The sequence below is a fragment of the Rhinopithecus roxellana genome, chromosome 10, assembly GCF_007565055.1.
Source record: "Rhinopithecus roxellana isolate Shanxi Qingling chromosome 10, ASM756505v1, whole genome shotgun sequence".
NCBI lineage: Eukaryota > Metazoa > Chordata > Mammalia > Primates > Cercopithecidae > Rhinopithecus > Rhinopithecus roxellana.
Window position 1 is genome coordinate 97,207,461 of NC_044558.1, and position 26,154 is coordinate 97,233,614.

A 26,154-nucleotide genomic window follows, 5' to 3' on the forward strand; every position below is an offset into this window, starting at 1 on the left:
ATAACCTCACTCGTGTTGGAGTTGATGCTTCTCTTCTTCCAGTAAAGTTGCCTGGGCTTGTTCAAACATGGCAGCATCAGGGTTCCAGGGGAGCAAGTGGAAATGTTCAAGATCTCTTGAGGCCTAAGCCTAGAAATGCCAGAACAGTTATTTCTGTTGCATCCTATTGGCCAAAGCAATTTAGAAGGCCAGTCGAGATTCAAGCACTGGGAAACAGATTTTGTCTCTTGATGAAAAGAGCTGCAAAGATATATTGCGAAGGGCTCAAGTAATCCTCCCACCTCAGCCTCCCAAAGTGCTGGGATTACAGGCATGAGCCACTGTACCCAGCCCAGACACTGTATTTTTCTTTTTTTTTTTTTCTTTTTTGAGATGAAGTTTCATTCTTGTCACCAAGGCTGGAGTGCAATGGCGTGATCTTGGCTCACTGCAACCTCTGCCTCCCAGGTTCAAGCAATTCTCTTGCCTCAGCCTCCTGAGTTGCTGTCAGGCACTGTATTTTTATTTTTTTATTTTTTATTTATTTATTTTTTGAGGCGGAGTCTCGCTCTGTCGCCCAGACTGGAGTGCAGTGGCCGGATCTCAGCTCACTGCAAGCTCCGCCTCCGGGGTTTATGCCATTCTCCTGCCTCAGCCTCCCCAGTAGCTGGGACTACAGGCGCCCACCACCTCGCCCGGCTAGTTTTTTTTTGTATTTTTAGTAGAGACGGGGTTTCACCGTGTTAGCCAGGATGGTCAGGCACTGTATTTTTAAGGAAACTTTTATTTTAGGATAGACTTTGATTTACAGAAAAGTTGCAAAATAGTACAGGGTTTCCATATACCCCCACACCCAGTTTCCTCTGTATTAACATCTTATGTTTCTATTTTATGCATTTTTTTGTTAGAGATGGGGTCTCACTATATTGTCCAGGCTGGTCGCAAACTCCTGGGTTCAAGTGATCCTCCCAAAGTGCTAGGATTACAGGCGTGAGCCACCTCGTCTGGCCAATTTTTTTTTTTTTTTTTTTTTTTTTTTTTTTTTTTTTGAGATGGAGTCTTGCTCTGTCTTCAGGCTGGAGTGCAGTGGTGCAGTCTTGGCTCACTGCAACCTCCACCTGCTAGGTTCAAGCGATTCTCCTGCCTCAGCCTTCTGGGTAGCTAGGATTGCAGGCATGCGCCACCACGCCCAGCTAATTTTTTTTTTTTTTTTTGTATTTTTGTATTTTTTGTATTTTTGTATTTTAGTTTCACCATGTTGGCTAGGATGGTCTTGATTTCTTGACCTCGTGATCCGCCTGCCTAGGCCTCCCGAAGGGCTGGGATTACAGGCGTGAGCCACTGCGCCCGACCGCCTGGCTGATTTTTTATATTTAATCAGAGTAGGAGCTGTGTAGATCCCTGAGCCAGAGGTTTTCTCTGGTGAATCAGATCTTCTTAAGCTTGTAGTGGTTCCTCTTATTCTTAGACATGGAAAATGTGGCACACCCTATCAAGAAGTAGACTCAGTGCAGTGGGGCCAGTAGTGTGGCCATGAGCAAGAGGCTTTAGCTCTCTGAGCCTCAGTTTCTTCCTCTGTAAAATGGGGATTAAAAAAACCATTTCATTGAGTTAATGCCTGGATACATTTTGGTATCACTGGCCTGGTGGGCAGTAAATGCTTAATAAGTACCAGCTCGACTGTAGTATTTATCTGTGTTAAGGATCAGTGGCAGGTGCTCTCACAGACATAATCTCCATATATCTCAGATGAGCATCATTTCTCTGCACTGAAAAGATGAGGAAACAGAGACTCAAAGAGGTGGCATAACTTGACCAAGATCACAAAGCCAGGAAATGGCAGGACTGGTCATCATACCAGGGCTTCTGGCATTAGCTCAAACCATCATGGCTACCATGCATGGACTCAGCGCCCAGCCTATGGTGGGCCCTGAGCCAAGTGTGCAACCTGCATTTCCTCATGGATGCTCCCACAATGCCATGAGGTGGCAATAGAGAAGGCAGAGTAGGGAGTGGGGCTTCCATTCGCACCAGGTGGTCATGAGGCCTCTCCCTGTGGTGCCAGTGGTCATCACATGAGGAGTGTGCATTTCCACTCCCATCTGACAGTAACGATGTGCTGCTCCCTCTCCCCTATCAAGTGCTGTCAGGTGAGGCAGCAAGGAGTATCGGGACTGTTACCACTGCCTGAGAACACCTTCCCATAGTGTCAAAGGAAGACACATGGGGAACACTAGTGAGGCACTTCTACCTCTTCCAGCCAGGAAGGTATCAGCAGAGCAGGTAGTGAACCAGAAATCCCACTTCCACCCAGAAATAAGAGAAGTCCTCCCACCCAGCCCATCAGCTTTCATCAGAGGCTGATTGGGGAACTTCCACCCCTCCTGGCATTAATGGGGAGGAACTCCTGCCCCCGACTCCACTGTAGTGGTGTCAAGTAGCACCATATAAAATGGATGGAAGATGTATGGAGGCCAAGATGGGAAGATTGCTTGAGGCCAGGAGTTTGAGACTGGCCTGGGCAACATAGCGAGACCCTGTCTCTATAAAAAAATTTTTTAGACCAGGCGCAGTGGCTCACGCCTATAATCCCAGCACTTTGGGAGGCCAAGGCGGGCAGATCACCTGAGGTCAGGAGTTCGAGACCAGCCTGGCCAACATGGGAAAACCCAGTCTCTACTAAAAATACAAAAATAAGCTGGGCATGGTGATGCGTGCCTGTAATCCCAGCTACTCAGGAGGTTGAGGCAGGTGAATCACTGGAACCTGAGAGGTGGAGGTTGCGGTGAGCTGAGATCACACCATTGCACTCCAGCTTGGGTGGGTGACAGAGCAAGACTCCATCTCAAAAAAAAATTTTTTTTTTAAGCCAGGTATGGTGGTACCTGTAGTCCTAGCTACTCAGGAGGCTTATAGGAGGATCCCTTGAGCCCAGGAGTTCAAGATTACAGTGAGCTATGATCATGCCACTGCACTCTGGCCTGAGTGACAGAGCAAGACTGCATCTCAAAAAAAGAAAAAGGTTTAAATGATATCCAGAGTTTCATAACATAATACTTAAAATGTCCAGGTTTTGATTGAAAATAACTCATACAGAGAACCAGGAAGATCTGAAACTGAATAAAACAAGACAATCAATGGATGCCAAAGCAAAGATGATAGGGATGTTAGAATTAGCTGACAATGTTTTTAAAGCAATCAGAGAAATGCTTCAGCAACCAATTGCAAACATGACTGAAACAAATGTAAAAAAGTAGAAAGTCATCAGTATCAGATCTGATGTTTATTCTCTCTCTCTACGTATCTATCTATCTATCTATCTATCTATCTATCTATCTATCTATCTATCTATCAATCAATCAATCATCTATCTATCTTCATAGACTACTGGTGTTATCATTTTACCAGTTCAGGTATAGAGTCTTATCTCCCTTATGTTTTCTTACACGCTTCTGTTTGTAATATAATTGTCTTAAATATTTCCTCTACATACATTTAGAACCAGATTAGTGTTATAATTTTTACTCTAACCATCAGTCATAACTTAGAAAACTCAGGAAGGGAAGGAAAGTCTGTATTTACTCACACTTCAGATGACCATGTTCTTTCTTCCCTCCTAATGTTCCAAGGTTCCTTCTTCTATCATTTCCTTTCTGTTTAGAGAACTTCCTCCTTCCATTCTTTTTTTTTTTTTTTTTTTTGGCAGAGTCTTGCTCTGTTGTCCAGGCTGGAGTGCAGTGGTGCAATCTCAGCTCATCACAACCTCTGCCTCTCAGGTTCAAGTGATTCTCCTGCCTCAGCCTCCCAAGTAGCTGAGATTACAGGCACACGCCACCATGCCCAGCCAATTTTTATGTTTTTAGTAGAGACGGGGTTTCACCATATTGGCCAAGCTGGTCTCCGACTCCTGACTTTGTGATCCACCGGCCTTGGCCTCCCAAAGTGCTAGGATTACAGGCGTGAGCCACTGTCCCCGGCCTCTCTTTCCATTCTTTTAGGGAAGGTCTACTGGTGACAAATTCTCTTACTTTTCCTTCATGTGAGAATGTCTTGATTTCCTCTTCACTAGTGAAGAATATTTTCACTGGATATTGTATTCTGGGTTGATGGTTCTTTCTTTCAGCACTTAAAAAATGCTGTCCTGGCTGGATGTAGTGGCTCATGCCTATTATCCCAGCACTTTGGAAGGTAGAGGTTGGAGGCCAGGAGTTTGAGACCAGCCTAGGTAACATAGCAAGACCCTGTCTCTACAAAAAATTTAAAAATTAGTGGGGTGTGATTGTGCATGCCTGTAGCCCCAGCTACTTGGGAGACTAAGGCAGAAGGATTACTTGAACCCAGGAAGTCAAGGTTGCAGTGAGCTATGATCATGTCACTGCATTCCAGCTTGGGAGACAGAGCAAGACTCTATCTTAAAAAAAAAAAAAAAGAAAACAGAAAAGAAGCAGTGCCACTGTCTTCTGAGATCCTTGGTTTCTGATAAGACACCTACTGTCATTCAAATTGATTTTCTACTTTAGGTAGGGTATAGTTGCTCTCTCGCTACTTTCAAGATTTTTTTCTTTGTCTTTAGTTTTCAGAAGTTTGATTATGATGTGTGTTGGCATGAGCTTCCGTGGGTTTATCCTGTTTGAGTTTTGTTTAGCTTCTGTAGATTTTTGGAATCTTTATTCCAAATTCGGAAAGTGTTTGGCCATTATTTCTTCAAGTACTTTTTCAGCCCCACCCTCTTTCTCCTGTCCTTCTGAAATTCTGATGTCATGAATGCTAAGTCTTTTGTTATAGTCCCAAGGTCCCTGAGGTTCTGTATAGTTTTTTGAAAGATAACAGAATAATCTCCAAACGCTTGGAAACTAAACAACACCCTTATAAATAACCCATGTCTCAAAGAGAAAGTTTCAAAGGAAATTAAAAAAAAGAAAACATTAAACTGAATGAAAGTGATAATACAACATATCAAAATTTGTGTCATACAGCTAAACAAGGGGTGAGAAAGGACTTCATAGACCTACATGAAGTCTATTTTATCTTTTTTTTGGAGACCAAAGTCTATTTTCTCTCTATTGTTTTCAGATTGGGTAATTCCTATAGTTGTCTTCAAGTTCATTGATTTTTTCCTCTGCCCCCTCTACTCTGTTATTGAGTCTACCCATTGGATTCTTTAGATTGTTACTATATTTTTCAGTTCTAAAACTTCCATTTGGTTCTTTCTTGTATCTTCTATTTTTTGTGGATATCTACCTATATATATATCTATCCATCCATCTATAATATGGTACCTATATATCTCTCTATCTATCCATCCATCTATAATATGGTACCTAGAACAACTCCTAAAAGTGCTATACAAAGAGATACACTCAAAAACACTATAGATAGATCAAAAGAAACTCTAAAAATCCCTCAGGAAGGCATTAAAAAGGAAACAGAGAAATGAAAAATAGAGAGAACAAGCACAAGCACAAAATAAAACAGCAGACTTAAGCTCTAATATATCAATAATTACCTTAAATGTAAAGGGTCTAAACACACTAATTAAAGACAGAACTTATTGCTGGGTGTGGTGGCTCACGCCTGTAATCCCAGCACTTTGGGAGGCCGAGGTGGGTGGATCACCTGAGGTCAGGAGTTTGAGACCAGCCTGGCCAACATCACAAAACCCGTCTTAACTAAAAATACAAAAATTAGCCGATTGTGATGGCATGTGCCGTGCCTGTGGTGGCGTGTGGAGGCTGAGGCAGGAGAATTGCTTCAACGTGGGAGGCAGAGGTTGCAATGAGCAGAGATCATGCCATTGCACTCAGCCTGGGCAACAGAATAAGACTCTGTCAAAAAAAACAAAAAAAAAAAGACAGAACTTGGCAGAGTAGATTGAAAAAGCATGAACCAACTATATGTTGTCCACAGGAAACTCACTTCAAATATACAAGTGGGTTGAAAGTAAAAGGGTGGTGGCCTAGTGCAGTGGCTCACGCCTGTAATCCCAGCACTTTGGGAGGTCGAGGTGGGTGGATCACGAGGTCAAGAGATGGAGACCATCCTGGCCAACATGGTGAAACCCCGTCTGTACTAAAAATACCAACATTAGCTGGGCGTGGTGGCATGTGCCTGTTGTCCCAGCTACTTGGGAGGCTGAGGCAGGAGAATTGCTTGAACCCAGGAGGCGGAGGCTGCAGTGAGCCGAGATCGCACCACTGTACTCCAGACTGGTGACAGAGCAAGACTCCTTCTCAAAAAAAAAAAAAAAAAAAAAAAAAAAGAAAGAAAGTAAAAGAATGGGAAAAAAATATATGTTAGTATTAGATAAAGTATACTTCAGAGCAAAGAAAACTGAGAGAGAGAGAATGATATCGTGTAATGACAAAAGGGCCACCCACCAAGTAGTCCTAACAATTCTAAACATGTATGCACTAAACAACAGAGCTGCAGAACATGTGAGGCAAAAACTAATAGAATTAAAAAAGAGAAATAGACAGATCCGACAGATTCGTCACTGTAGTTTTTCTTTCTTTCTTTCTTTCTTTTTTTTTAAGACACGGCCTTACTTTGTCACCCAGGCTGGATCTCAGCTCACTGCAACCACCATCTCCTGGATTCAAGCAAGTATCCTCCCTCAGCCTCCCGAGTTGCTGAGATTACAGGTGCCTGCCACCACGCCTGGCTAATTTTATCATGTTGGCCAGGCTGGTCTCGAACTCCTGACCTCAAGTGATCTACCCACTTCGGCCTCCAAAAGTGCTGGTATTACAGGTGTGCGCCATCACGCCTGGCCCTATAGTTTAAGATTTCAATACTCTTCTCTCAATAACTGATAGAACAACTTGACAGAAAATCAGCAAGAATATAGAAGAACTCAACATCATCAACCAATGGGATCTGATCAACATATATAGGACATTCCCCTAAACAGCAGCAGAATACACAGTATTTTCAGATGCCCATAGAACGTATACCATGATAGACCATATCCTAGACCATAAACAAATGTTAACAAATGTAAAAGAATTAAAATCATACACAGTGTATTCTTCAATCACAAAGGAATCAAATTAGAAACCAAGAACAGAAAGATAACAGATAATCTCCAAACACTTGCAAACTAAACAACACGCTTATAAATAACCCAGGTCTCAAAGAGAAAGTTGCAAAGGAAATTAAGAAACACATTAAACTGAATGAAAGTGACAATATAACATATCAAAATTTGTGGCACACAGGTAAACAAGGGCTGAGAGGGGACTTCATAGCACTACATACATATGTTTAAAAAGTTCTACATCTGGCCAGGCATGGTGGCTCACACCTGTAATCTCAGGACTTTGGGAGGCTGAGGAGGGTGGATCACTTGAAGTTAGGAGTTCAAGACCAGCCTGACCAACATGGTGAAACCCCATCTCTACTAAAAATACAAAAATTAGCTGGGCGTGCTGGTGCAGCAAGCCTATAATCCCAGCTACTTGGGAGGTTGAGGCAGGAGAATTATTTGAACCTGGGAGGCAGAGGTTGCAGTGAGCCAAGATTGCGCCACTGCATTCCAGCCTGGGTTACAGAGTGAGACTCTGGCTCAAAAAAAAAAAAAAAAAAAAAAAAAAAAAAAAGACACAAATTTTCAGTATCAGGAGTGAAAGAAGGACTATCACTGCTATTACTGCAGACATCAAACTTGATAACTTGAGCGAAATAGACCAATTCCTTCAAAAACAAAAACTACCATAATTCACCCACTATGGAATAGACAGTTTAGCCCTGTAACTATTAAGGAAATTGAATTTGTAATGTAACAGATCCCCAAAGAGGAATCTCTAGGTTGAAATGGTTTCCCTAGAGAAGTTTACCAAACATTTGAAGAATTAACACTTACCTACAAAATCTCTTCCAGAAAATAGAAGAGAAGGAAACATATTCCAACTCATTTTACTAAGCAAGTGTTAACTCTGATGTTAAAACCAGAGTTTTACAAAAAGGTGGAACTACTGGGCCGGGCGCGGTGGCTGATGCCTGTAATCCCAGCACTTTGGGAGGCTGAGGTCACAAGGTCAGGAGTTTGAGACCAGTCTGGCCAATATGGTGAAACCTCGGAAAATACAAAAATTAGCCGGGCGTGGTGGCAGGCACCTGTAGTCCCAGCTACTCGGCAGGCTGAGGAAGGAGAATGGCCTGAACCTGGGAGGCGGAGCTTACAGTGAGCCGAGATTGCACCGCTGCACTCCAGCCTGGGCGACAGAGCAAGACTGTCTCAAACAAACAAACAAAAAACCCCAGAAAAATTAGCCGGGTGTGGTGGCACATGCCTATAATCCCAGCTACTCAGGAGGCTGAGGCAGGAGAATTGCTTGAACCCGGGAGGTGGAGGTTGCAGTGAGCTGAAATGACACCACTGTACTTCAGCCTAGGAGACAGAGCAAGACTCCATCTCAAAAAAGAAAAAAAAAAAGGTAGAACTACAGATTGATATCTCACATGGGTATAGAAACAAAAATGCAGTCGAGCATGGTGGCTTATGCCTGTAATTCTGGTACTTTGGGATACTGAAGTGGGATGATCACTTGAGCCCAGGAGTTGGAGACCAACTTGGGCAACACGGCAAAAACCCATTTCTACAAAAGATACAAAAATTAACCGAGTGTGGTGGCATGCCTGTAGTTACAGCTTCCCAGGGGGCTGAGGTGGGTGGATCACCTGAGCCTGGGAGGTCTAGGCTGCAGTGAGCCGAAATTGTGCCACTGCACACCAGCACGGGCAACAGAGTGAGACCTTGTCTGAAAAGAAAAGAAAAAAAAGAAACAAAAATGCTTAACAATAAATTAGCAAACAGAATTCAGCAATCTGTAAAAAGAATTGTCTACCTTTACCAAGTGGGATTTATTCCAGGGATGCAAGGCTGGCTTGGTATTCAAAAATCAATGTAATGCACCATATTAGCAGGCTAAAGACGAAAAATCATATATCATTCAGTGTAGTACAGGTCTTCATGATTAAAAAATCTCTTCAAAATAGGAATGAAGGGGAACTTCCTTGATTTTTTTTTTTTTTTTTTTTTTTTTTTTAAGAATAATCGGCCGGGCGCGGTGGCTCAAGCCTGTAATCCCAGCACTTTGGGAGGCCGAGACGGGCGGATCACGAGGTCAGGAGATCGAGACCATCCTGGCTAATACGGTGAAACCCCGTCTCTACTAAAGAATACAAAAAACTAGCCAGGCGACGAGGCGGGCGCCTGTAGTCCCAGCTACTTGGGAGGCGGAGGCAGGAGAATGGCGTGAACCTGGCAGGCGGATGGCGTGAACCTGGCAGGCGGATGGCGTGAACCTGGCAGGCGGATGGCGTGAACCTGGGAGGCGGAGCTTGCAGTGAGCTGAGATCCGGCCACCGCACTCCAGCCTGGGCGACAGAGCCAGACTCCGTCTCAAAAAAAAAAAAAAAAAAAAAAAAAAAAAAAAAAAAAAAAGAATAATCAAGTGCAGTAGTGAGAAGTAGTGGGAGAGGGGAAGAGTAGTACATGGGGTTTGATCTGTAACTGACTGTAAAAAATCCATTGAGATAACTTACTACTTTCGGACCAGCCAACTTCCTCAATTTGATAAAGAGCATCTACATACACACACACAAAATCTGCAGCTAATATTATGCTTAATGATGAAAGACTGAATGCTTCCTGCCAAAAGTCAAGAACAAGGCACAGACATTTGCTTTCACTCCTTATTCAGCACAGTGCTGGAGGTGCTAGCCAGTGCAATAAGGCAAGAAACGGGCACAAGCGACATGCAGATTGGAAAGAAAAAAATTAAAATCATTTTTTTTTTTTTTTTGAGACGGAGTCTCGCTCTGTCACCCAGGCTGGAGTGCTGTGGCCGGATCTCAGCTCACTGCAAGCTCCGCCTCCCAGGTTCACGCCATTCTCCTGTCTCAGCCTCCCGGGTAGCTGGGACTACAGGTGCCGCCACGTCGCCCGGCTAGTTTTTTGTAGTTTTTAGTAGAGACGGGGTTTCACCGTGTTAGCCAGGATGGTCTCGATCTCCTGACCTCGTGATCCGCCCGTCTCGGCCTCCCAAAGTGCTGGGATTACAGGCTTGAGCCACCGCGCCCGGCCTAAAAAATTAAAATCATTTCTATTTTCAGGTGACATGATTGTTTCTATAGGAAATCCCAAGGAATCTATAAAACACTTTGTAGAACTAATAGGTGAGTTCAACAAGGCCCCGGGATATAAGGTAAACATAGAAAAACTAGTTGTATTCCAATATACTACTCATGAACTCATGGACATTGTAATAAAAAATATAGTGCTATTGGTGGGATGCAATGGCTCATGCCTGTAATCCCAGCACTTTGGAAGGCCAAGGCAGGAGGATTGCTTAGCCCGGAGTTTGAGATCAGCCTTGGCAACATAATGAGACCCCTGTCTCTACAAAATATAATTTAAAAATTAACCGATGTGGTGGTGTGTGCCTGTAGTCCCAGCTACTGGGGAAGCTGAGGCAGAAGGATCACTTGAGCCCAGGAGTTCAAGGCTGCAGTGAGCTATGATCAGGCCACTATACTTTAGCCTGGGTGATAGAGTGAGATCCTGTCAAAAAAAAAAAAAAAGGAAGAAAAGAAAAGAAAATTAGAAAGAAATGAAGAGACATTTAAATAGCAAATAAGAGCCAGGTACGGTGGCTCACACCTGTAATGTCAGCACTTTGGGAGGCGAAGGCAGGTGTATTGCTTGAGGTTAGAAGTTCAAGACTAGCCTGGCCAACATGGTAAAACCCCATCTCTACTAAAAATACAAAAATTAGCTGGGCATGATGGCGGGTGCTTGTAATCTCAGCTACTCGGGAGGCTGAGGCAGGAGAATCACTTGAACCTGAGAGGCAGAGATTGCAGTGAGCTGAGATTACATCACTGCACTCCAGCCTGGGTGACAGAGCAAGACTCTGTCTCAATAATAATAATAATAATAATAATAATAATATTTTAAAAATAAATAAATAAATAGCAAATAAGAACATGAAAAGATTTCGAACATTATTAGCCAACAGGAAAATGCAAATTAAAACCACAATGAGGTATTACTCTATACCTATCAGAATGGCTAAAGTAAAAAATAGTGGCAACACCAAACGCTGACAAAGATGCAAAGAAACTGGATCCCTCATAGATTGCTGGTGGGTGGGGATGTAAAATGGGTCAACCATTCTGGGGAACAGTTTGACAGTTTCTTAAAATACTGAACATACGACTACCATATAACACAGCAATTGGACTCCTGGGAATTTTTCACAGAGAAATGAAGACGTATGTTCATGCAAAAAGCTGTACATGAATGTCTATAACATTTATACCAGCTTTATTCATAATAGCTCCAACCTGTGTCCTTCAATGGGTGAACAGGTCAAACAATATGTCCTTCAATGGGTGAATATTTAAACCGTGTTGCCTCTGTACCATGGAATACTACTCAGCAATAAAGGAACAAACTACTCACACATGCAACGACCTGGATGCATCTCCAGAGATTTATGCAGAGTGAAGAGTCAATTCCCACAGGTTACATACTATATGATTCCACTTACATGACATTCTAGAAATGACAAAATTATAGAAATGTAAAACAGATGAGTGGTTGCCAGGGCTTAAGGAGGGGATGAATGGAAGGTGGAAGTGGGTGTGGCTATCAAAGGGCAACATGAGGTATCCTTGTGGTGATGGAAATATTTTCTATCTTGGCTTTATCAATGTCAATATCCAGGTTACAATGTACGATAGTTTTGCAAGATGTTACCGCTAGGGGAAACTGTCTCACAGGTACATGTGATCTCTCTCTCTCTCTCTCTTTTTTTTTTTTTTTTTGGTTATTTTTCACTAAATTCTTTGTAGAGATGAGGTTTCACTATGTTGCCCAGAGTGGTCTCAAACTTCTGAGCTCAAGCGATCCACTTGCCTTGGCCTCCCAAACTGCTAGGATAACAGGCGTGAGCCACTGTACCTGGCCCACACATGATCGCTCTCTCTTTTTTTTTTAATGAGACAGAGTCTCGCTGTGTCACCCAGGCTGGAATGCAGTGTCATCGTCTTGGCTCACTGCAACCTCTACTTCCTGGGTTGAAATGATTCTTGTGCCTCAGCCTCCCAAGTAGCTGGCATTACAGGCACATGCCACCACTCCCGGCCTCTTTGTATTTTTTCTTACACTTGTATGTAAATCTGCAATTATCTCAAAATTTAAATTTTAATTTAAAAAAAGGCATTTGTCTGTAGCTGGTTAATCATTCAGTACTTTTCCGGTTTCTATTTTGCAGAAAGAAGTATCCAAAGTAGTTGGAATGAAGATTTATCAATGTTGAGTGAATTTTAGTGCTTTTCAAGTTTTGTTGTCTTCTATCACTCAATTAGGAGTCTTGTCTACTGAGATTACTCTAGGGACTTCCAGTCTCATTTATTTAATAATATTATTATTTGTTAATGCTTCCACAGGGTAATTCACTGAGCTTCTAGGTTGCCCTAGCAACCTAAAACAAATGTCCCCATTTGGTATCAGAAAAAATAGAAAAACGATTTGCTAAGGAGCCTCTGGATGCTGGGCCCACAATTCTTTCCTCTTCATACATGAGCTGGCCTCTATATCATGTGGGGTCTGGAATCATTCTTATTTTTCCTGATCATTAAATTCCTCTCCATCTAGCACCTGTCTTAGGCCACTTTAGAAATCACCAGCTTTTGAGAGCAGGAAAAAACTCTTAAATCCAGCATCTCACCTGGACCTGGATCCCTCCCTTTAGAGCCAGCTTGGACAGAGCCACAGTTTCTTTCAGGCCCACAAAGCAATTGCTGTAGGTTCAAGAACAATGAGATGATGGGGTTTTTTTTTTTTTTTTGAGGCGGAGTCTCGCTCAGTCGCCCAAACTGGAGTGCAGTGGCCAGATCTCAGCTCACTGCAAGCTCCGCCTCCCGGGTTCACACCATTCTCCTGCCTCAGCCTCCCGAGTAGCTGGGACCACAGGCGCCCGCCACCATGCTCGGCTAAATTTTTTGTATTTTTAGTAGAGACAGGGTTTCACCGTGTTAGCCAGGATGGTCTCTATCTCCTGACCTCGTGATCCGCCCGCCTCGGCCTCCCAAAGTGCTGGGATTACAGGCGTGAGCCACTGTGCCCAGCCCATCACTTCTAATTTCATCATTTATCTATGATCTCATGGAACCCCAATATTTTTTTATTTTTATTTTTATTTACTTCCTTTTTTTTTTTTTTTTCAGAGTCCTATTCTCGCCCAGGCTGGAGTGCAGTGGCTATCTAGGCTCACTGCAACCTCCACCTCCAAACTCGAGTTCAAGCAATTCTCCCGTCTCAGCCTCCTGAATAGTTGGGATTACAGGCGTGTGCCACCATGCCTGGCTAATTTTTGTATTTTTAGTAGAGACGGGGTTTCATCATGTTGGTCAGGCTGGTCTCAAACTCCTGACCTCAAGCAATCTGCCTGCCTCAGCCTCCCAAGTGCTGGGATTACAGGTGTGAGCCGCTACTCCTGGCTGGAACCCTGTGATTTTTAAACGTCAACATGTTTTAAAACACCTGCTTTGTGCTGGGCACTGTGTTGTGTGCTGTGCCATGTCCTAATTCATTAAATCTAAACTCCTGAATATTCAAAACCACTTCCTGAAGCATTTACATGATCCCGGTGATATATAGGCAAGGAGAATACGCTCAGAGAGGGGAAGTGACTTGCTGAACGTCACACAATGAGTAACAGGTGGAACCTGAATTTAAACCTAAACCGGCCAGAATCCAAAGTCCATGGTTTTTCTGTTCTGTCCTGCTGCCACAGAGGCAGTTTAGTGTAATGACTAACTGGCTAAGAGTGCAGGCTCTGCATTTAGATGGATGTGGGTTCTACGTGCTTCAAGCCATGTGACTTGGACAAGGAATTTAACTTCTCTGAGTCTCAGCTTCTTCACCTTTATGGGTGGGGATTAGAAATCCCTTCTGGGTTGGGTGTGGTGGCTCACGCTTGTAATTCCAACACTTTGGGAGGCCAAAGTGGGAGGATATCTTGAGCCTAGGAATTTAAGACTAGCCTGGGAAACAAAACAAGACCCCATCTGTACAAAAAGTAAAAATATTAGTGAGCAAGGTGGTGTGCACCTGTAGTTTTAGCTACTTGGGAGGCTGAGGTGGAAGGATTGCTTGAGCCTGGTAGTTTGGGGCTGCAGTGAACCAGATGGAGCCACCGCTTTCAGCCTGGGCAAAAGAGTGAGACCCCGTCTCAAAAAGAAAAAAAAATAGAATTATTTCTGTGGCCATAGGATTGTTGAGCAATTTCAGAAGATTCTGCATGTAAAGCACTCAGATAGGGCCTAGCATGTGTAAGTGATGGATAAATGTTAGCAATAATCTCTTTCCAAAGAATAAGCCAGCTTACTCGGTGGTTTCCAGTTAGAACTCAAAGCACTTTACCAATGTTCATTTTCCCCAAAGCACTTAGAACTCACTGCTATCAATGCCCCTGTTTAATTTATTAACTAGTGAATTTTAAAAAATCAACTTTTATTGTTCAAAACTATTGAATTGTGGGCGCAGTGGCTCAGGCCTGTAATCCCAACACTTTGGGAGGCCGAGGTGGGAGGATCTCTTGAGCTCAGGAGTTTGAGGCCAGCCTGGGCAACACAGCAGGACCTCATCTCTACAAAAAAATGTTAAAAATTTAACTGGGCATGGTGGCACGTGCCTGTAGTCTCAGCTACGTGGGAGGTTGAGCCCGGGTCCATGCTGCAGTGAGCCGTGGACCGCCCCACTGCACTCCAGCCTGAGCGACAGAGCAAGAGTCTGTCTCAAACAAACAAAAACAAGTGAATTGTTTTTGAGCCTCACCATATGGCAGGCACTGCAGTAGGTGTTTTATCACGTTTATCTCATTTAAATAAAGTGAGTGGCAAATCTTGCTGCAGGAAGGGTGCTGAATTCCTCTTATTAGGAGTGGCTGCTTGAAGGCAAAATAAAACCCATCCTTTCATTTTCTTGAGTCCCAGCAGTAGCAGCAACAGGGACTGTCGAGGGTTTATTTATCACAAGCCAGGAACCCTTCTAAGCATATTACTATTATCCTGGTGCAAACGTAATCGCGGTTTTTGCCATTCCTTTTAATGGCAAAAAGTAATGCCATGATCATGGCTGCTAATATGATCTCATGGAACCCTGTGAGCGAGGGGCTGTTATTATCCCCATTTTACAGATAAAGAAACTGACCCTTAGAGAGAATTTGCTGTGATAGCTGTCTTAGTTCAGGTCGAGCTTGATTTAAATAACACACGTTTCTGAGGCCGACGATTAAAATAAAAAAAACCCCTGTGAATGGCAAAGACGTCTTGCTTTGGGAAGCAAGTAGCCCTACCCCTCAGTCAATTCGGTTCCCCAGGCTCTGTCTTCTCAAATCTCGGTATTTCAGAGCTTAGTATTTCAGAAAGGGATTTTGGCTATTAACAGGACAATTTCTTCTTGCTAAAGATTAGGGAACTCAGGCCCAGAGAGGTAAGAGAACTATCCCAGGTCACACAGTCTGACGGCAGCAGAGCTGAGGCTCAAATTCCCGTGCTCCGACTTTCAGGCCCGGGCCGCCGAGTTATTAAGGGATTCCGGCCAGGGAAAGGAAGGGAGGAACCCTGAAGTTTCCATTCCCTCACCTGCGAAATGGGGTCAATCACGGGCCCTCTTTGGTGTTACGTGGGTGTGGCCCAGACCAGGGGCGGACACCCTGCACTAGGAATGTGACAATGGACGGTTCAGGGAGGGCTGGAACTTCGGCAGTCCTCAGGGGAGGTGGTGAGAGGGTGTGACGGAGCCAGGGCGGAGCCTCGGGGGCCAGAGGCGTGGATTCGCGAATTCGGGGCGGGGCTTGAGGTTTAAACGTTGAGATCGGGCAGTGGGCGGGGCTTGAGATCCTAGGAATAGGGTTGCAGTCCTTGGGCGGGGTTCTGGAAGACGGGGCGGGGCTTTGTGAGGCCGCTGGGCGAGTTCTGAAGCAGTGGGAGGGCAGCCGGGCTTAGGGAACCAGAAGGCTGGTTTAAGGACTTGGATATAGGCAGTGCGCGGGGCTCAGAGGAGCTAATGTTCCTGTATTAAGGGATTCTGGGGGAACCTTTGAGGAGCTAGGGGACGTGGCCTTGCAGAGCCTAGCGGGTCAGTGAGCGGGGCTCTAAGAACCCCGCTCCGGGGTCTAAGGAGTAGTGGGCGTGGCTTAGAGGCGCCTGTGGGCGTGGCCCTCTGGCCACTCAGATGACTGGAGAGCTGGGCGTGCGCTTGGGCACCGTCTGCATCCCTCGGCACGACCAGAGGGGGCGTAGCGAGGCGTGGAACGTGGGGTGGGAAGCGGGCTTCCCCTCCCGGAAATGGGCGTGGCGTACCGCAGCCCGGCAGCCCTGGTTGGGCCCCGCACGGTGCGGGGGCGGGGCCTACACGAGGTGGCGGGGGCGGGGGCGGCTGCCCGCGCCCCTCCCCCGCACAGCGCTCAGTGCCAGGCGGGAGGCGGCAGCGGTTGGAGACTTCGCCCTGCTTTGCAGCAGGGACTTCGGCGGCGGCGCCTGAGGCACCTCGGCCCGGGTGAGCGGCGCGCGCCCGACGGGGCAGCCTGAGAGCGAGTCGGGCGGGCGGACCTGTCCTCTGAGCATGTGCCTGCGCGGGCTGACAGGAGCCGGCGGGGCGAGGGGCAGGGCTGGGTGGAGGGGACAGGGCTGGGTGGGCGTGCGGGGCGCGGGTTCACGGGCTAGGGTGCAAGGGATTAGGCTGGGGGCTGCTGCCGGCGGCTCGGGGAAACGGAGTTGGGGACCGAACCAGGTGGCGTGGGAAGCGTGAAGCAGGGTCCCTGTGGGGAGGAGGCTTTCGAGGTCCGGAACGCTCCTGGCCGGGTGCGGAGCCGCGGGCCGAGGTGGGACGCGGCTGCCCAGGGAAGGCTTTTAGGGGTCAGGGATCGCCTGCTTGGGCGAGGTGCTGGAAGGGAAGGGCTGCTCCGGGTGAGGCGCAGAGCCCTGGGGCTCCAGGCCTGAGGACTGGGTTTGGGCCGCCCCAGGGAGCGAGTGGGTGGGGGCGGGCAGGGGCTGGGCTCACGTGGGGCCGGGGCGAGCTGGGCCCTGCGTCGGGAGGGGCGAGGGTGGCCGCCTGGCCTGCGGGTTTCCTGGCTTCGGGTGCGAGGCCAGCTCTGGGCCCTGTAGATCTCGGTTGGGGGTCAGGCAGGGCGGAGCAGGGCTGGAGCTGGAGTAATGTGGGTGGGGGCGGCTTGGGAAGAGGCTGAGCCTGGCCAAGGGAGCAGAGGGCTGGGACTGGCTGGGGGTTGGGAGGGGAGGAACGAAGCAGGAAGGCTGTCGTCCTAGTGAACTGGGTGATTCAGAGGTGTGTTCCCCTAATAGCGGGGCAGCTGGCGAGGGACGCAGTAAAAAGGAGCGAGGTGCAGGTGGGGCCCCGCTGCGCCGAAATGACTGAGGATGAGGTCAGACTTGGAGGGTGGGAATACAGAAACCGAGCTCTCCCGCCTGTCCCCACCGGCGCACGCTCCCCAGCTCTCCGTCTCTCAAATGATTTGAATGTGTGGGGGAAGTGGCAGGCTGCGGTGAGAGCCGAGAAGAAAGGGGCTTCCTCTTGGAAGGAGGCGCTGGCCCTGCCATCCTTTTTTGGGAGTGTTCAAAGAATTTTGAACGCTGGAAAAGGAATCGTAGGCTTTACTGCATCACGGTTTAGAAACACATCCTATATTTGGCCGTAATGTAGGCTGCCCTTGTTTTGTGGTGTCTGAAGTGCTTGCTCTAAATGTTGCAAACGTGGGATTCAGAGTGCGAAGCAAATTGCAAGTTGTTCATTTCCCCCGGCATAGTAAGATACAAAGGCTTTCCCCTCCTATAAGACATTTGAAAAGAATTGAATGTAGTGTGCGTTTAATAAACTGGTCCTGGGTGGCGAATGTATTTACTCTTGGAAATAGTTATCAGAAAATATTAGGCCCTCTTACCGCAGCCTTTCTGCCTGGAATTACATTCTAAAACAGTACTTGTAGGGCTCTTAGTCACTCTATATAATAATGCATCTCATTGTCCTTATCTGGCAGAACGTTATCCTGACACCAGGGCCTGCTGGAATAGACAGAAACATGATTAAGTATAAGCAGTTGCTTTGTACCGTCTGTTCAGTTGTGAAGGCAAATAGATATCTGTTTAATATTAATTCACTTCTGCATTCCCTGTAAAACTGAAGAAATGTGCAAAATCTATTTTGGACTTGGTTCTATACATTTCAGATGATTTAAGGAAACTAATATTTTTGGTTTGGAGATATGTTTCACAGTCATAATGTTTGGCTATGAATAGCAAGCATTGGATCTGAGAAGTCGCGTAAATAAGTAGGGAAAAAAGTGAAATAAAACTGAGAATTGTGTTGTATCTTAGGTCTTGAAGTGCAGTGTATTGTGGTGGAGGGTAGTCATGTGTACTGAGGATCGAACAAAGATTTGGTATAAACATCAGGAACACACATTTTTGACAAATACAGAACCTATCTTGTCCATATTTATTTTGATTATTTGTGAAAGTTACATTAAAGCCTGATGAATTTTAATAGATACATACCGATGAAACATCACTGCACACAATATTGAATTTTTCGTGATCCTTTGCTCCTTTGCCTGCAGATTGTGCTAATCAACATTTATGTTTGTTTATGTATAGTTTAGGATTAGATTCAGTGTCAGTGAATAGCATTTTTTTAAACACTGTTGGGTTTTTTGATAAAAGTTTTATGTTTAACTTACTGTCACTTCTGGGATCCTCTCCAGTCGTGAGAAGGAGAGTCACTCTAATGCCTATGAGATGGAATGTTCAAAAGGATAAATATCAATTCTTAGTTATATAAGTGGGTATGTCGACGAGTCTCTTCTTTATGATGGCAAAATATTAATTTCTCATGTTGATTTGTCACAAACTGGTACTTTAGAAACATACTATTAGTTGGGCTGTTTTACCTTTGACCTCTTTTCCAGGGGTGGAGCAATAATAAATTTGAGAGCTGCTTGCATTTTCAAGGTACAAATCCATGTGATAAAACCTCTTAAGCTTGTTTTCCATTTATGACTTCTCTGTTATCGTCTCCTTGAATTATGAAAACTCTTTTCTGACACTTGAATGCCTTTTTAAACTTAAGATACCTTTTCTGTATTAAAACATAGAATTCTTCATGCATATTTCAGTATGACCTAGTACCTAGAATGTTAAGTAATAGAATCTCTCTGGGTTTTCTTTGCCCTAGTTCAGATCCTTTAAAGTGAGTGAACAAGATTCTGTACTCCTTTCTGAGCACTTTGTATTTCTAGAGTGCAGAATGGAACTTTTTTTATTTTATAACAGCTTCATTGAGACATACCATACAGTTCACCCATTTAAAGTGTACAGTTCTGTGGTTTTTGGTATATTCACAGAGTTGTGCAGCTGTCACCACAATCAATTTTAGGACATTTTCATCACCCCCAAAAAGAAACCCCATACCCCTTAGAAGTCCTCCCTCACCAGTTCCTTCCCTCCCCAGCCCTGGGCAACCACTAATCTACTTTCTCTATGGATTTGCCTATTTTGGACGTTTCATGTAAATGGAATCACACAATATGTAGTCTTTTGTGTCTTGCCCTTATTTAGCATATTTTCAAGGTTTATGTATGTGGTAGTATTGTATAGTACTTCATTCTTTTTTTTAATGGTCAAATAATATTCCATTGTATGAATATGCCATGTTTTGTTTATCCATTCATCAGTTGATGAACATTTGGGTGTTTTCCCTTTTTGGCTATTATAAATAATGCTGTGAACATATATTTTCATTTCTCCTGAGTATTTACCTAGGAATGTAATCGATGGGTTGTATGGTAACTCTATATTTAACTATTGGAGGAACAGCCAGAATTCTCCAAAGCAGCTGCACCATTTTACAGTATTCACCAAGAGTATATGAAGGTTCTAAATTCTCCACATTCTTGCCAACACTTGTTACTCTCTGACTTTTTGATTCTAGCCATCTATGTTTTGCTCATGGCTAATGATGTTGAGTGTCTTTTCATGTGATTGGTGAGCATTTGTATATGTAATCTTTGGAGAAATGTCTATTCAAATGCCCGTTTTTTTAATGGGTTGTCTTTTTATTGGTGTTATAACAGTTCATGTATTCTAGATTCAAGTGCCTTATCAGTTGTATGATTTGCAACAATTTTCTTGCATTCTGACATGTCTTTCATTTTCTTGATGGTGTCCCTTTTTAGAAACAAACATTTTAAATTTTTATGATTTCCAATTTATGCATAGTGGAGTCTTACTAGTTAGAAATTAGACCTTAAACCACACCCTCATCAATATTTTGGTTATGTAAATTTAAACCCAATAATGTGAAAGGACTGGGGAAAGGTTTGAATTAATTTATTTTAAGATATGCCATAGATCTAAAAGGATTCATCAGGGAACATGCCATTCACCTGTTTAAATCCTCTGGCGACCTCACCTTTACCCACAGAATAAAGTTCAGACTTCTTAATGAGGTGTGGAGTAAGGTGGGCGCTGATTTCAGCCTGCTTTATGTCTCACTATTCCCTTTCCCATGTCTTCATCTCCAGTGTCACTCCCTGAAACATCCCAGCTTTCAAATCTTGTGATGAACTTATTACTTCATCCCCTTTCTACTTCTAGAATGCCACTTGTCCTTTGCTACATGGATCATGAGGTTTTTCCTCCATGAAAACTTCCTCATCTCACAGGCAGACATTCGTCCCTGCCCTCGTGTATTGTACATTCATCAGGACTGTTTGCTACAAAGAACTGGACCTGAATTTGAGCTTATAGTCTGAAAGGTGCCTTTCCATACGAGGCAGAATGCAATAGAGCAATTCACACAGAAGGCAGACTGAGATTCTCTTGTTCACAGCTTGGTCATTAGTGCCTACTGGATATTTGCTGAATGATTATTTATTGAAGTTAACTGGAAAGATCCTGAGGTCAGTGGGTTTCTCTGATTATCATGAATGTCTTTATTGCCTATATTAAAATAACATGAATGGGGTAACTCCCTTTTGCCTTTCTGGCATCCAAGTCCAGCTCTTACCAAAAAGTGCTCAGATGTAAAACTGAGTGTTTAAAACATTTCCCCAAGGGCAGAACATTCTTGTCCAGATTCTTTCCCCCGATGAACATTAATGACTGGCGCACAGTCTTCTCAGTAGGGTAGATGGCCAGCGAATACGATTTAGTCACACCAAATGCATACAGGCCAACCCTGATAGTATTTGGTCAGTCAGTACTGGAACTACCCCTATCACACTCATGAGAATGGTTGTAAATTGGATTTTAAGGGTGTGTACTTTCTTTTCATTCTTCTTCTTCTTCTTTTTTTTTTTTTTTTTTAATGTTTTGTAGAGATGGGGTCTCACTATGTTACACAGGCTGGTCTTGAACTCCTGGGGTCAAGCAAGCCTCCTACCTTAGCCTCTGAAAGTGCTGGGATTATAGGCGTGATACACCATGTCCAGCCTCTTCATTCTTTCGTTCATGCTCTCCTCTCTTGGGGTGTCTGACTCAAATTAGTGTTCTTTAGTTATATTTTATGTTCTTCTGTTCATTTTAAAAATACTTTAATTAAAAATATTTCATGCTGGGCGCGGTGGCTCACGCCTGTAATCCCAGCACTTTGGGAGGCCGAGGTGGACAGATCACGAGGTCACGGGTTTGAGACCAGCCTGGCCAACATGGCTAACCTGTCTCTACTGAAAATACAAAAATTAGCCAGGTGTGGTGGCACGCACCTGTAGTCCCAGCTACTCAGGAGGCTGAGACAGGAGAATCGCTTGAAACCTGGGAGGCAGAGGCTGCAGTGAGCCTAGACTGCGCCATTGCACTCTAGCCTGGGCGACAGAGTTGCACTACAGCCTGAGTGACAGAGCAAGATTCTGTCTCAAAAAAAAAAAAATTTCACTTAGCACCTTTCTGAGAGTTAGGAGAAACCAGTTGGCCATTTCAGGGTACCTTTTCTTTTTTTGTGTTCATTAAAGCTTGAATTGTGGCAAGGAAGTACAGAAGAAAAAGAAAAATGTCAACTTTTTTGTCTAATTAGGGACAGTGAGCTATGGGTACCTTCTGTAGTTCTCGTTCTAAGAGAGTTTTGTATTTAGGGGAACTGAGGCCGTGAGGGTGCAGGCCTTTAGGGCCAGATTGAGCTGGGCTTCACTATTGGCTCTGCTTCTTGCTAGCTGTGACTTTGCCAGTTCCCTCACCTCCCTGAGCTTTGCTTTCCTCCTCTGTAGTGTGGAGATGTAAAAGGTTTACCTTGCAGGGTCATTGGCAAGATTAAGCAAGGAAAATTGTATGAAGTCCCTAATACAGAATAGGTACTGAATACATTCCTGTTCCCTCTCTTCACTCTTAAATGTTTGTTAATGAATGGAACTGCAGAGAAGCTAGTAGAGTAAGTTTAATACATTTTACATCTGACATTAAGCTATTAAGGGTATGGATTCCCACTCCTACCTGAGGATTTTAGACTTTGAATCAAAGTTGAGTCACTGAAGAGGGCAGAAAATGTCTAATTTTAGGATGGGAAGGCGGTCTTAAAAACACCTTCAGTGTTTTTACATCTGTCTGAATTGGAAATGTCTATTCAGACAGTCTTCTCTATTCAGGTCTGTGTATTCAGTCTATCTGTCTGCCTGTCTATCTGTCCATTTTAAGGAAAGTTCCTGGCAAAAGATGGTTTTTTTTTTAGGATTTGAAGGAGATTGCACTGCAGTGCTTGAATTACTCTTCTGGTTACGGTGTGATAAAGTGTAACATTCTGTGTGGGAAAAGAGCCTCTGTAGTTTTATGGGATGTTAAATTAGGCCTGTCATTTAGATCTTACATTAATAACAAAAACACAGTTCCTCCCATTTGCTGCAGTAATGAGTAATTAATATAATGCAAAGGTCAGAGTGAGAGAGACTGAAATATAAATGGAAGTAGGAAGGCCTATACATTGTATGTGGAAGGCAGTTATATTTTTTCCCCTTTGGTCAGGCAGTGATCTACATTTCCTTTTTAAAATTTGTGAATAATGGATTATATTTGGCACCAGTATCTCACCATCTTTTAAAGGATATATTATTTTAGGGAAATTTGGGAGATTATTGCTCAGGTACAGAGGTCCTCATTCTTGACTGCCCTGTGATGATCATCTGTGGACCTTTATGAATCCAGCTGCCTGGGCGTGAGTTCCCTGGTGACTCTGAATCACAGCCAGAGCAGGAAGCACTGTGGGCTGGTCTATTCCTCATTTTCCAGATGAGTGGACGTTGTTGGCAGGAGCTTGACAGATTTGCCCAAGATCAGGAACTTAACTGCCCCTTCCTTTCTCCCCCTACCCCAACTCCACCTCATTCCATGTATAGTATGAATTAATTTTTATAGTTAGTCATGTGGGTTTATAGTATAGTATGGATTTTTTATTTAACAATGTGAACCTCACATGGCTTTCCGTTTTTAGTCTTTGACCCAGGGCAACAGTTCCATTCTCTTAACCTTTCGCCATGGTCTTTTGCCAGATCTGCAAACCAAGCCTATTCGCAGGGTTTTCTTCGGTTAATCACTACAGTTGGTAGCTCATACCTGTGTTGTTGTTGCTTTTTCCCACATATTCACGTTGTGCATGTATTAAACTATGAAGTGTGGTCCAGGTTTTTAGGAGGATTTTTAGATGTATTTTTAGGAAACTTGAAAATACATGGTATCTCTTGGATAAACTTTTGGTAAACTTGATTCCTATTTTTAATGTAAAGCTCCCTGACAGTATTTTATTGATCTTTTTAAATTTCCTCAATCTTATAATCTGAGCACTAGTAAGCAGTGGTTTTAAAGATTTGTCTTGTATTTGGAAGACCGATTATTATTGCAAAAATGCCCTTGCATTGCATCTTGCCAGAAAAATTGGCATTAGTGAGCCGTCGGTATTTGAAAACACCAAGTTTAGATAGGAACAACACAGGCCCAGTACTGGAACTGTTAATATATAGATTGTAACAGACATAATGAAAACCACTTAGGATTAGCAAAAGTTGATTATTGTTTCACAATGTGGTCCTTCTGTCTTTGGGAAACCAAGATAGACTGCAAGTCTGGTCACATGGTGGTTTGGTGTAAGAGTCTTCCTTGCTCCATTGTGAACTGGGTGTGTGTCCCCATGTCTCAATAACTGCTGAGGCCTTCATTCTAGATGAACAAAGCTGTAGATTTTTCATGAGCGACCATAGTAGACACACATGGGAAAGGAAGTGTTAGGAGACTGAAGCCGTCAGGGTGTATTTTCCACTCTTGACATCATAGGGGTGTGTGACAAAATTCACAAGCTCCCCTTCCTTACGACAAATGTTTAATCATTATTTGCTTACTTCACAGGAAAGATACTTAAATTCCTTTTCGTAATGGTCAAGCATTCTTTCCTAGTTAAAGATTATTCTAATTCCTTTCATTCTTAGGAACTTAAAGAATTGACTGATTTATTAATATAAAAACTCAAATGCAGCTAGAGTGGGGACTGAGGAACACATGTGAACGTGCGCTGTCATCTCTGTTAAGCAGAGGGATTTATTAGGAAACTAGTCCCTTTAGAAGCTAGATGGTAAATTAATTTTGTGGTTAGTAGTATCTTTAGCTTAACATTGTCATCCTAGTTTTCCTTGGCAAGCAAGAGAGAGGCTGAAGCCAATGATGACTGGCCACAGTTCTTTGGGGGTGTTATTTAATAAGATGCACGTTGTCTGTTTTAGAAATAGAGTAACTGTCCTTTAGGCTCTCTCTTCTGTGGGCCACTGTTGCTTTACAGTGCTACCGCAGGAAAAGGTAAGTTGGAAGTCTCCCTAAGACTGCTAGTTTGATCTTTTTATGCATTATGACAATGTCTTGAGTGCAGTGGACTGAATTACTTTATCAAGTGGAACAAATAACATATCATACCTTCAAAGGATGGTTATTAACTGTGTATTTCTCTGAAAGTGAATGAGCAAGAACCCAGATGAAATTTCTGTTTTGGAGGCAGGCAGTGTGTATATTTGGTCTCCAACTCAAGACTTGAGTTGTGTTCCAGAGTCTAACTCAGTTATTTGTAACTCAGATCTACTACTAGTAGTTTCTATCTATTGTTTTGATTCAGCATTGTAAGTGGTGGGTACGTTCCCAGGCTAGACTGAAGGAATCTGTTGAATTCACAACAGTTTTTGAAATTGTTTGTGGTGATAGTGGAATTCTGGATCTTGGGAGCTGGTAGTCATGTGAAAGAGAAGAAAGGACTCATGCCGCATGCCCTGAGAGCCTCCCTGTGCAGGCTGTGTGGTTGGTGTCCAGAGGCCTCATGCCACTGCAGCCCTCCAGGTCTGTGCTGGCCCTCCTTGTTCTTCATCCTCCTTCATCTCTCTCTTAATTTGAAGCTTCTACTCCCCTGGTTAAGCTCACTTCCTTTAAATCATGGTAGCAAAGCACATGGTTCAAATTCATTTCCCTACTAGACTACCACTGTTATTCAGAGTTGGGATGACTACAGGCTTTATTCGTGTCATTTCACTCATGTTCTTTAACCCTTTTAGAGGTGTACAATGTTAATATTTTTAAAGAGGAGGTTCCTTACTGATAAACAGATTGTCTCTTTGGAATATTTGCGTTCAGTCATTGCAGCAAGGTTTCAAGGGGAAAGTTGAGCAGAGGCATGTGAAGTCAGGCAGAGCCCATGTAAGGAGGCTAGTCCTGATACCTGGAATCAGGAAGAAACCATGCCTGCTTTAGAAAGGTTCTTCCTGTTACTCCAAAACAGTGACTCTGCTAATTTTTTTTTCAAAATGCTTATGAACCTTTTTTTTTCCTTTTCCGTTTGGGAACTTCACAGTTTGAAAGGGTCTTAGGTTTTGGCAAAGTGGCTTGGTTTCTGTGACCTTTGGGAAGTTGATCAGGGCATGGTAGTGATTGTAAATTTCATGTCTATTTTTCTGTTCTTTTATAAACTTACCAAAAAGCCACTTTTTTCTCAAACAGTGGGAAATTATTGACCTCTCCATTCTGTTAGTGCCTCTGTGAAGGGTTTGAACTACCTGGTTTCAAAGAACTCTTCTCATTCAAACATTTTATGCAAAATATATTAGGGACTTGATTTTTCTGGTGTCATTTTAAAAA

At 43.8% G+C, this 26,154-nt stretch overlaps 1 protein-coding gene across 2 annotated transcripts in view; it reads left to right on the forward strand.

Annotated features, from left to right (window-relative positions):
• The window catches only part of CORO1C (coronin 1C), a 125,072-nt gene that overhangs the window by 22,576 nt on the left and 76,342 nt on the right, over positions 1-26,154 (forward strand). The window contains exon 1 of one of the 2 annotated variants that reach the window (XM_010360536.2): positions 16,398-16,552. The exons of the other annotated variant lie outside the window; for it this stretch is intronic. The gene's annotated coding sequence lies outside the window, so the exon portion shown is untranslated. Of the gene's footprint in view, positions 1-16,397; positions 16,553-26,154 lie in introns of those variants that run through there. 2 annotated transcript variants of the gene reach the window in all.